General features: G+C 37.2%; 1 long non-coding RNA gene across 1 annotated transcript; it reads left to right on the forward strand.

Moving 5' to 3' along the window:
• The first annotated feature begins 5,864 nt into the window (after window positions 1-5,864).
• On the forward strand, window positions 5,865-10,943 carry LOC115594523 (uncharacterized). Its single transcript, XR_003986506.1, has 3 exons — window positions 5,865-5,913; window positions 7,058-7,083; window positions 10,004-10,943. It is a non-coding gene; the product is annotated as an uncharacterized LOC115594523 (long non-coding RNA).
• The last annotated feature ends 784 nt before the right edge of the window (window positions 10,944-11,727 follow it).

Here is an 11,727-nt window from a genome sequence, read left to right on the forward strand (position 1 = left end):
GGGTGCCATCCCTGTCACCAAAATGGCAGGAGGAAGAGTGGAAAGCTGTGGGAAGAATATTGGCCAAAGGATTTGTGGATCAGGGATACTTTCCGCTGCGCCTTGCCCCAGCATTTACCACAGCACTAATATTTGGAGAGCATGCTGTATCTACTGATTCACTGTTTGAATCTTTGATGCTGTACCTGAGTCAGTGTGAGAGAGAGCTCATAACCGCTGCCTTAGAGGGAGACCTTGATAGTGATGGCCAGGATGAGTTATTAGATCTGCTGGATCGCCTGGGAGTGAAAGCTGTTCCATCACAAGCCAACCTAAAAGCCGTCCTCCTTCAAGTGGCACACAAACAAATAATACAGCAGCCAAAGTATGCTCTTGATAACATGTCAGCAGTTGCAGCACAACTCCTGAAGACCACCATCACCACAACAGCAAAAATACAGATCATGTATACAGACAAAAAAACAACTTGCAGGAAAGTCCTGAAGCTAATTGAAGCAAGTCCAGAGACTCCAGCTGAGAGACAAGCCCTTGGATTTTTACAACAGTACATACGAGGACTGGATGAAGTGGGTCTCAGAAGGTTGCTGAGATTTGTGACAGGCTCTGATATCATCTGTGTCACAAAAATAGAAGTCATATTTACAGCTTTGGAGGGACTGCAACGTCGACCAGTTGCACACACCTGTGGATCAGTATTGGAGTTACCCTGTACATATAACTCCTACCCAGAGCTACGCGTGGAGATGGAGAATGTACTGATGAGTAACTATTACACTATGGATATTGTGTAGTGAGAAATGACATGTAATTGGTGTACACACCAGGCACGGTCCATATTGACCTTTTTGAATGTAACCGAACTGCACTCTTCAATATTATAAACCTCAGGCAGAAGAAGATTTGAAGAATGTTTTGTGTCAGAAATGAAGTCCCAAAATGCTGAGCCAAATTGCACTTTTTTATACCAGTCTCTTATAGAAGTTGTACAGTTCATAGCTATTTGACGCTGCATAAGAAGCCATGAGGTAACCTCAAGAGATTTTTTTTTTTTGTTGTTGTTGCAGTTTGCCATGCAGTTCAAATTGTTAAAACACATTTTGATGTGAAGCTATTGCAAGTAATGTGTCTGACACAGAAACAACTACTGTAAGTTAAAACAACTTGTGGTTATATCACATATAAGCAAATTCATATCTGAGCAATGTAAACATACAGTGTGGCTCAAGGGATGCTGAGTTCGTAGGCAATGTTAAATCTGGTAATGTTATAGTAAATCCAGAGGCCATTTGTCAGTTATGATCAGGTGTTTGACAATATCATTCAGTGTGAACGTTTTATGCATTAGAAAAGAGCAGTTGTGTCATGTTAATTCATAGTTGTCTGCTTGTGCTCTTATAAGTGTGTCTTTGAAGTGCCACAGCCCCTCACACACTGATGGGTTTATGTTTAATTGAACTAGAGGTCATTTTTTTTTTCAAAGTGATGGTTTCAAAGGCATGTGGCTGCTCCTCACATCACATAACTTGAAAACTTGAAAGTACCAGCAGTGCGTTCTGTGTTTTTAATTTAACTCATAGAGTTATTATGAGTTCTATTCAAATTAGAAGCAAGAGTTTTATACAAATAACTGAAAGGGTTGTTCTGGGTGGGGCCAATATTATGTTGGTAGGCTGCCCCAATTAACTTTTTGATAAATTAAATGTTAAATTACTATGTTCATAGTAAAGGCAAGCCCTGTTAGTGGTTGTTGTTAAATGAATTACGATGTCCTGACTTTATACTTCAATGTCGATTGACTTTAGTGCCATTAATTAAATGTGTTCTTTACTTCATCTTGTGTGAATTTTCTTTTGTGTTAGGTGCCGGTTATCAATATGTATTCAGTTGATACAACAGAAATTACAAAAAAGTTTTTGTTTTTTAGAAACTTTATTGCATTCAACAAAATGTCACATTAGTGATATTAGTATACACTCATCATTTGCTGTCTAATGTAATTGTTCAGCATTTTAAAGTGACCGATAATCCTGAAGATGACTTCCAGAGTGTTTTAATTTCAACATAATGTCCAAAAGATTTGTGCACTGTTGCTACCAGTTGGTCCCTTAATAAATCAGGTAAAGGATTGAATCAAAGTAATAATAGGGCCAAAATGATTTAGTTTTTTGACAAAGCCCACAGATTGTATACATTATCTGCATAATCAACGCATTAAACACATACCTCATGACTTTCAATAATCGTCATGATAAAATGACATTCAGTAGAATATGGGTACATTTGCAATTGCCACAGCCACGTTGATTATAAAACATTAATTAGACATTAACAGACAAAAATAACAACTGACAGACAATTTTAAAGTTAAAATTCACAGGCAACTGTGTCTTCTAGTCTGGCAGATTTGAAAGTTGGTTATCTGTTCAGGTCTCTGTATGTCTGGGAACAACCTGAAACACAGAAAAGAACATGGCATTGTTACTCCTTAAATGAAAACCATAAAAATCTGAATGTATTGGTGGTTTTAACCAGGATTAGAATTATGACAAAGATTATAGTAAGTTGATTATTCACAAATGAACACACAAAGAATCAAAGTAGTTTTAACACACTTTATTATCGTTGATACATGTTAATTGTTGAGATAAATTTTTTGCTTTTGTTGCTGGTGTTAGTATACTGTGGTTCTAGGCCTACTTAGCCAGTGATTCTTGGTCTCGGGGTCAGTATGGACCCCACATAAGAAGTCACTGGATTAATGACAAGGGTAACAAGATGAGAGGACAGGATATGACACAGAAAAAAATATTGTGAACATAATATTGTGATTATTTAAAAACTCTCTTAGAATTTCTGCTGATTAAGTCAATCAACAGAAGATCAATAAGCTATAAGCTGATAACTGAATAAGTGTTTTAGTCTTTATCAAGCAAAGATGTAAAGAAAGAAAATAAGCCTGTTTTAGCTTCTCAATGTGATGATTTATTGCTCTTATTTGTGGTGCTAGATATAGGGTTAGGTTTTCATATATATATATATATATATATATATATTATGGGTCAAAAATGTGGAACCACTTTATTATTTCTTTGGCACTATACTTACTATTAAAGCTGAGTGTGGATGTAGGCCCTTAGGAAAAGGTAGAGTTCAACTGCCTCCTCGGAAGAAGTAGGTGGATGCAGATAGTTTTCTGACATTGCAAGGCAACAAATGTCAAAAACAGTCTCATCACATGGATGTGGACCTCTTGGCAGGCATTCCTCTCTACAAGCCTGTATCTGCTGATGGGATACTGCCTTGATGTAGTCTGTGGTACCAAACAGCTGGGAAAGGCTGTACATCAGTAGTGGTCGTCCACTTGGGGAAACTGCATTCCTACTGGGGCGAATTCTGTGGCAATTCCACAGGTGAGCGACGTCCTGCAGCTCTCTCTAGAAGACGAAAAGCAAATGAGACAAAAAAAAATAAATAAAATAAAATTAGCCTAAACTTGCACATCTTTTCAATTATCCCATACTTAAAGGGGAAATATTATGGAAAATTAACTTTTTGAGGGCTTTTATATGTATTTTGGGGAATTTGGCTTGCCTCCTGATCCACTTACAGTGAGGTTTTACAACCTCCTCATTGTTGTGTGAGCTGGCTGTATCGAGATGCCTGTGGTTTAACGAGCAGATCAGGATACTGTGATGTAACAGTATATCCACATTGGATTGGCTCATTGGCATCACCATGGTGACAAAGAACATATCATCACAGGTACTGAAAACACTGAAACATCCTGTTCTGAGTAGGACTGATAGAGAGGGGTTTTGAGGCAGGCTACAATACAGGTTCAGGTGGCGTTTCAACAAGAAACTTTACAGAAATGTCCTAGAGGCCTATAAGAAAAGCATAATATGTCCCCTTAAGTGATACTGCAGTCATTCTCTTCTCCCCAAAGAAGCCGTGAAGGGATTCTAATAAATTTGATAAGGACAGTCTTTCTGCCAAAAATTCATTCTAAATCTCAGCTGAAGCTCTTACGAGGTTTGAACATACAAGAATTAAGCTGGTGTGAATGTGAGTCTTTTTGCAACAAAATTTCTTAAGCAGCTCAGGAAGAAAAAACTTTGGGATTCATGTTCACATTGGAATTGTGAATATATACAGCATGGAGAGGACAAATGATCACAGCTGCAGTAAACAACTAGCACAACTGGGCATATGAACAGTATTGTTATAATTAGTTATTGACAGAATAAAAAAACAGTCTGGTCCAGTGAAGTTAACAATTAGACCTAATTCATTACTCATTTAAGTGTTTTCTTAATTCAACCAAAAGGGGAGGAAGACTTACCTCAATTATTTCCAAGCATGTGAACTGTATGAGATTTTTGTCAATGAAGTCCCCTGAGAACTGGTCATGGTCCTTTAAATCTTGAAAAACATTGATCCAGTATTGAGCATGGTGTTTTCTTAAAAATCCCCACCACTGTTCAATCCTTTGGTTATGATTACTTGACCCGGTGATGTAGCATCTCTCACTGAACTCGTCGTCATGGGAACCTCTTTAAAACATCTGCATCTGCTCCACTGAGCGGTTCTCAGTGCCCAGGTCTGCCCTGATTCGTTTGGGAGTGCCGCTCCTGTCTTCTACTTCATCAATGAAGTAACCAGAAATAACTCTGGGGTTGCTATTTGTGGTGTAAGCATGCAGCCACATGACCATACGCGAAAATCCATCAACGGCACCGTTAATGCATATTCCATATGGTTTCAGTTTGTCGTACGAATCGACATGCCATAAGAAGTTAGGGCCTGGGTTTGTGTACAGGCGTCTTCTTAGACGGTTCCGTTGCCTCAGCTGTACTCCTTCAGGATCTAGGATTTTTAACAGGTGCCGTACAGTTCTCTGAGTCACGACCAAACCAGATTGAATGCATTTCAAATGCATGAATTTGTATCCATGAAGCATCCCGTGTTGGTTTAACTGCTCCTGCAGAAAGAGAGCGACATCCAGCACGTTAGACTGGGCTTTCCGCCTGAACAATCCCAACCTCTTGAGATGCCTGCGCAGTGTTGACATACTAATATTTATGCCATCCTCATTTTCAAGAAATCTCAGTATTTCCCAGTGTCTCAAACCGAGAAGGTGGTAATAGCAGATTAACTACGATAGCGCCATCATTGCCACTGAGAGAGTACGGACGTTTAGTTTTGAGAGAGTACGTTTAGTTCTGAGAGAGTACGGACGTTTAGTTTTTCTTTAATTTTCTCGTAATTACGAGATCTTTTCTCATAATTACGAGATCTTTTCTCGTAATTACGAGATAAGGCGACTATTTTTTTTTTTATCAAGTGAATGCAATGCGCTTCCGTAGGCAGTAAATACAATGCATTAAGATTTTTCTTTCATTGTGAAAAGTTCCAGTTTTTTCACGACATTGCTTTAAAAGCCAGACTCTCTTAAAAAAACACATTTAAAACTTGTCGCGTTAGTAGTAACTCTATAAATGTTGTGAAACCCAGTGTATTCTTGACTATTTGGGCACAGTTGTTCATTCGGCAAACGTTATACATAAAGAAATGTTTTCTTTGTGTAAGAAACGTATCCGTTGTTCCGTTGTTCATTTTCATACCGAGCGGGGCGCGACGCGTTTAATGTCGGACACTGTAGGGGCTACTTTATCTATTACCGACCTAATGTTGGTTACGGTTACTTATATTAGAGATCCCCACAAAGTTCATAATAAAACACGAACCCTGACTTCTTTTATCACTCGACCTATGAGATATTGCAGGGTTTGGGGATCGCATTCAGAGGCTTTTGTGCTCAACATCAGAATTTCCGAGTGTCCCCTGAACGCCTCACTGAAACGGTTTCGCATGAGCCGGCTTCTCCAACAGTCGCTGTCTACTGGATGTCAGGTAAGCACGTCCGTTCCGGCCAGCCGTTATGAACGGCGCAAATACAGGTTTATTGTTTTAGCAGTACATTCAAAGTTGTGTTAATTAATACGGGAGTAAACATGATTTAATGGGTGCAGAGTTTTTTCTTGTTCGGTAAAGCCTTTATTGTTGGCGACACGGTGGTAACGTTGCTAGCATAACTGCTAACGCTAACTGATAACGGACTAGCGCGTGAAACGCCAGTTAGCTGCAGTTAATAGCAGTTTTCAGTTCAGACTGACAATGCCTTGCTTATTTTCTAGCTGTTGCCGGGCTGTCTCTCTGTCACACACTCTCACATCAATCACACAGACACTCACCTGACTCAGACAAACAGGTGTGTGTCTCTGTCATACACACACAGCTCAGCACTGTATGGCTACTACTGCTGTAATGTCATTCATGGCACTGATTTTGACATACGCTATACTCTGTAGTGATTTGACTGTAAGCACACACCTCTAATCACACTGGCTACAGTATGAACACATGGTTTTTCAGTCCAGAGCATTTTTTTTATTTTTATCCTATTTTGTTTAGTTTACAGATAACCTTTAATCTATTTTTAAATCAGTTTCTATTTGTTGTCGGTTGTGCAAGTTATAAACCAAAGGCTACAGCTTTTTGTCGCAAGAAGCCTTAATTTGAGTGACAAAAAATTAGGACTATAATTATTATTACTATTATCGTACAATACTATGACATGTAGCTGCCTCTCTTTTATTGTTGTAATTTACGTATCAAAATAAAAAAAAGTTGGCAAGTTACTTTAAATTAATAGTTACAGTTGCTTCTCTCAAAAGTAATTGAATTACTTTAGCAATTGCTGTATAAAAGAATAATTAGTTTCTCATAAAACAAATAGTTTTGTCTCTGAGACACACACAGCTCAGCTCTGTATCAAAGGGCTGAATTTGTGGTAATGTCATTGATGGCACAGACTGATTTTGCTGATGCACAGGCAACATTGACTGTATAGTATACTCCCTGTACAGAGAGCTGAGATGGAGCAGTATTACTGCCCTTAATTGAAATGAGTAGTGAGGTTGTTTTTCTTTAGTGAATTGAAAATCTTAATTTCTCTGTCTCCCTGGCTCGACTGAACTTCGTTGCATTCCTTCAGCCTGTGACGCCTGCAAACTCTGAAGAGTAAGAGCACACAGAGACATCATGATTGTTTTAAACTGATATTTCATGGGTTTACATTCAAATAAACTTTGTTGATGGGAATTATGTACACACTTACATATATATATATATATATATATATATATATATATATACACATACATATATATATATATATATATATATACACATACATATATATATATATATATATATATATATATATATATATATACATATACATATATATATATATATATATATATATATATATATATATATGTATTAGGGGTGTGCCAAAATATTGATTCTACGATATATCGCGATATTTCGTCTTGAGGTACGTTATCGATACACTGGTGCCAAATATCGATATTTTTTTATTTTATTTTTTCGGCCCACCACCACAACCCCTCTTCGGAGGACAGCTTTATCTTTATTCAAACATAGGTATACAACCAAATAAAATTTAAAAAATGGTTTAAGTAGCTCTGAAACCCACACATATAGATATTTAATGATAGATAATGATAGTAGTCAGTATGTGTGTTAAGAACAGTCACTGTGCAATATACTCTTTGTTTACTTGGCTGTCATTCATGTGAAATTGAATTGAATTGTTTTGTAATTCCTGTGAAATGGATTCAGTGCAGTCAATAAATTCTGAATTTCTTCAGTGACAGAGATATCGTGATGTATCGTGGATGAAATGTTTTGCAATATATCGATTATCGCAGAATCGCTGTATCGTGATATTATCGTTATCGTGGGCAAAATATCGTGATAGTATCGTATCGTGAGGTACCTGGTGATACCCAGCCCTAAGATATATATATATATATATATATATATATATATATATATACATATATATATATATATATATATAATCAATTAAACACTCTGAAAAACAATTTGATCCAGATACATATGATATGTGACCCCCTGATTTCCTGAGAAGAAAGTAAACATGTCTTTCTGTCTCCATACTTCTGCTGACTAGGGCTCAGCATTATGGACCAACATTCATATCTTGGTATTTTTAGGCTAATGGTCAACACAAGCTAGATATATCTCAGCATTTTCTACACAGTGGGCTGAATTATCAGTTGTAAGGAAAACCACATTTGATATATCGCTAGAACTTTTATTTAAACAGAATGTGACACAAGTTCACTTTTTTTTCACTGGTGCTTCTTGCTAATCTGATTAGAGTTTTGTAGCACAAGACACAAAACCATAGCTTAATAATTGTGTAATTGTATGAAGTAAGTCCACGATAGTTTGATCCAGAACATTCTGTGTTAAGAGAGTTTTTTATGTAATTTTGAGAAGAAAAAAAAATACTATAGAAAAATGCTGTATTCTGAAAGAGAGAGACAGAAGGAGACTTGATCACCGTTTTTATGAAAGCTTGTATTGTCTATGCAATGCATTTTTATAAACCCAGGTGTATCTTTCATCCAGGCACTGTCTCTCTGTCACACTCACTCACAAACAAGCACACAGACACTCACCTGACTCAAACAGTTGTGTGTCTCTGTCACGCACACACAGCTCAGCACTGTATGGCTGGGCTACTACTACTGTAATGTCATTCATGGCACTGATTTTGGCATACATTATATCAGGGTTGGCACTCTGTGGTTATTTGACCGTAAGCACATTCTTTTTAATGCTATCGGCTACAGCAGCTGCTTCAACACATGGTTTTTTAGTTCAGAGCATTGCACATTTGAATCCTATTTTGTTCAGTTTACAGATAAATTTTCATTTAGTTTTAAATCTGTCTCTATGTGGCTGGCTACTTTGTTGTAGGTTCTGAAAGTTATAAACCAAAGGCTACAGCTTTTTGTTGCAAGCAACCTTAATTTGAGTGACAAAAAAGTAGGATGATGATTATCGTACCATTCTATGACATGTAGCTGCCTCTCTGCAGACACTAGTCTGAAGCCAATACATTCAAATGACCTGTGACACTGGTTTTCTGATGTTAACTAATACTCTCATCTTCTCTCCCCCACCACCCCCAAACCGCTGACCATCCTTGTGTTCCTGTGTGCTGACTCTAAAGCGTGAGTACAAACACACACACATTTTGTTTGTGTTGACTGTCACTGAACTGATATGTGAGTCGTTGTGAATGAACTTCTCATCCATATAATCTTTGTTGACAGGAATTATTTTCATAAATTGAAAAATTCAACATCCAGTAAATAATAATAAAAGAATGTGATCTTCATTGAAATGAGATGAGACCTGTTGGTTTTCTGACCTGGCTCCACACTACTTCTGGCAGCCCAACCACACTGTAGTCTTGCTCAATGTCCTGCCAAGTCGCGATAAACATGACAAATCATATGATTTACAGGGTTCGTACAGGTGCTTAAAATCATTGAAAGTGCTTGAATTTCAATGTTGCTTTTTCAAGGTCTGAAAAGTACTTTTCAGTATTTTAGTTGAAGTGCTTGAAAGTGCTTGACATTGACATTGACTCTGTCTTGGCAAAATTGGGATCAGACTGGATAGTTTGCTTAGTATAAGGAGAAATAAAATCAGTGTGTGTGTGTATCATCACTGATGCAGCCTGGTAGCAATAGAGAAGGATGGCTGAGAAGAAAGGTGAATTTGATGCAATTGTGACTGATAGCATGTTCAATATTAATACATTTTGATGAATAAGTGAATAGCTTAAAAAAAATGTATGTAAAAAAAAAAAATACAGGGTGCTCTCAGGTCTGTTCATGACTACTGGCTCCCATACATTCCAAATGAATGTATGGGAGTTCCTGTTGGCCGATAATTTATCAGCATGGTTTATTATGTGCATCCCTAATGTTTTTACACCATGTTCATGTTTAGCTCAGTGTAGAAGCTACTTGAATTTTTTTTCCTTATGTTCCAACAGCAGTCTAATTGACTTTTCCATTTTGTCTTACAGGTGCCGATGCTGATTTTCTGTCTGTTGTCTCTCATGCTCTCTCTCCCTTTTCTGTACCAATCAGAGTTCAGGTCCTGATTGTTGTAGCCAAGTCTCTTTCTTTGCCTGACCCTACACTCTCACGCTCTCTCTCCCTTTCTGTACCAATCAGTTTAAAAGTTTGAAAAGTTTAACAAGTTTGAAAAGTTTGAAAAGCCTGACAAGTTGAAAAGTTTGAAAAGTTTGACAAGCCTGACAAGTTGAAAAGTTTGACAAGTTGAAAAGTTTGAAAAGTTTGACAAGCCTGACAAGTTGAAAAGTTTGACAAGCCTGACAAGTTGAAAAGTTTGCCCTTTTGAGATTTTGTGAACAAGTTTGACAAGCACATTACCTTGACAAAACATTACACGCTCTGTCCGAACAGGTTACCACTACCTTATTGACCTGATTTGATTTGAACTCTAGAGGATTTTCTTTGTTGACAAGCATTACAACCTTGAGTAGCCTTTGTCTAGCCTATTCACAAGCATTTACCAGCATTTGATTTTTGAACTGTTAACATTAATTTTAATTAACTTAATTATTAAGTAAAGTTTTGAAATAATTGATTTGAACATTGATAAATTGCTGGAGGATATTGGACAATTAAACATTGCATTGCAATTTTGGAAAACAATATACACAAGAAGTATTTGGAGTGAAAATCCATAATTATACCAGAACATTAAAAACAAACTGAGGTGTGTTTTAATTGTTCAAAAGTTTGTGTTTACTCAACTAGTGGGAATAAGTGTAAAGGAAAAACCAAACAGTTTGTTGTTACATTTGTTGTCTCTGAGTTACATCTGATTTTACTTCATCTTTTGTTCTGCTCACATCATTTAAATCAATAAGTGTTTTATTGTTGTTTAAACCTATATAAATATATACCTATAGTATTAAAAAACACCAGTTGTTTGAAGAAGCTGTGTTTGAGTCTGATATTTAAATATAAAGCTTAATACATTTCTTTAGTCTTGTATATTAAGTTTGTTAAGGAACAAGATTTGGATTGTTGTCACTGAAAAGTATTATTAAATATTAGCATACAGTTAATCTATTCTCAGTTGACTACCACATTTGAGCATTACTACATATCTCTTGATAGTGCTTTAAAGCATTGAATAAACAGTACAAAAAGGGTTTTCTGAAATTGGTTTGAATCTACAACAATGCCTAGGAAAGGTAAGAAGTCTCAAGCTGCAAGCATGTGTTGGCAGAGATCAGGTGAGATCTACTGTGCTACAGTGACTGAACAGGAAGAAGGTGTTGGTCCCCAGAGCAGTGGAAAGTTCATGACGTCTGCAGCATCTCATGTTCCAAGTGCCAACCAAGGAGATCATCATGATGCACAGAGCTCACAACATACTTCTTATGCTGACATTGTAAAGATGACACTTCACAGTAATGACCCAAGTGTAGCAGCTACTTTCAATGCTAAACAGGTAAACTGTTCAGGTGATGTGCCTTCACCACAGGTCTCTTATGCTGACATGGTAAGAATGACACTGAAAGGTAATGACCCAGGTGCAACAGCTACTTCAAATGCTAACCAGGTTAACCATTCAGGTGATATGCCTTCACTCCAGGTCTCTTATGCTGATGTGTTAAAGAGGGGACGTCACAGTAATGAGCCCAGTGAAAAAGTTCGCGCCTATGCTGTAAGCTATTCAGGTGATGTGCACCAGATCTCACATTCTGACATT

This window comes from Sparus aurata, chromosome 13, assembly GCF_900880675.1.
Source record: "Sparus aurata chromosome 13, fSpaAur1.1, whole genome shotgun sequence".
NCBI lineage: Eukaryota > Metazoa > Chordata > Actinopteri > Spariformes > Sparidae > Sparus > Sparus aurata.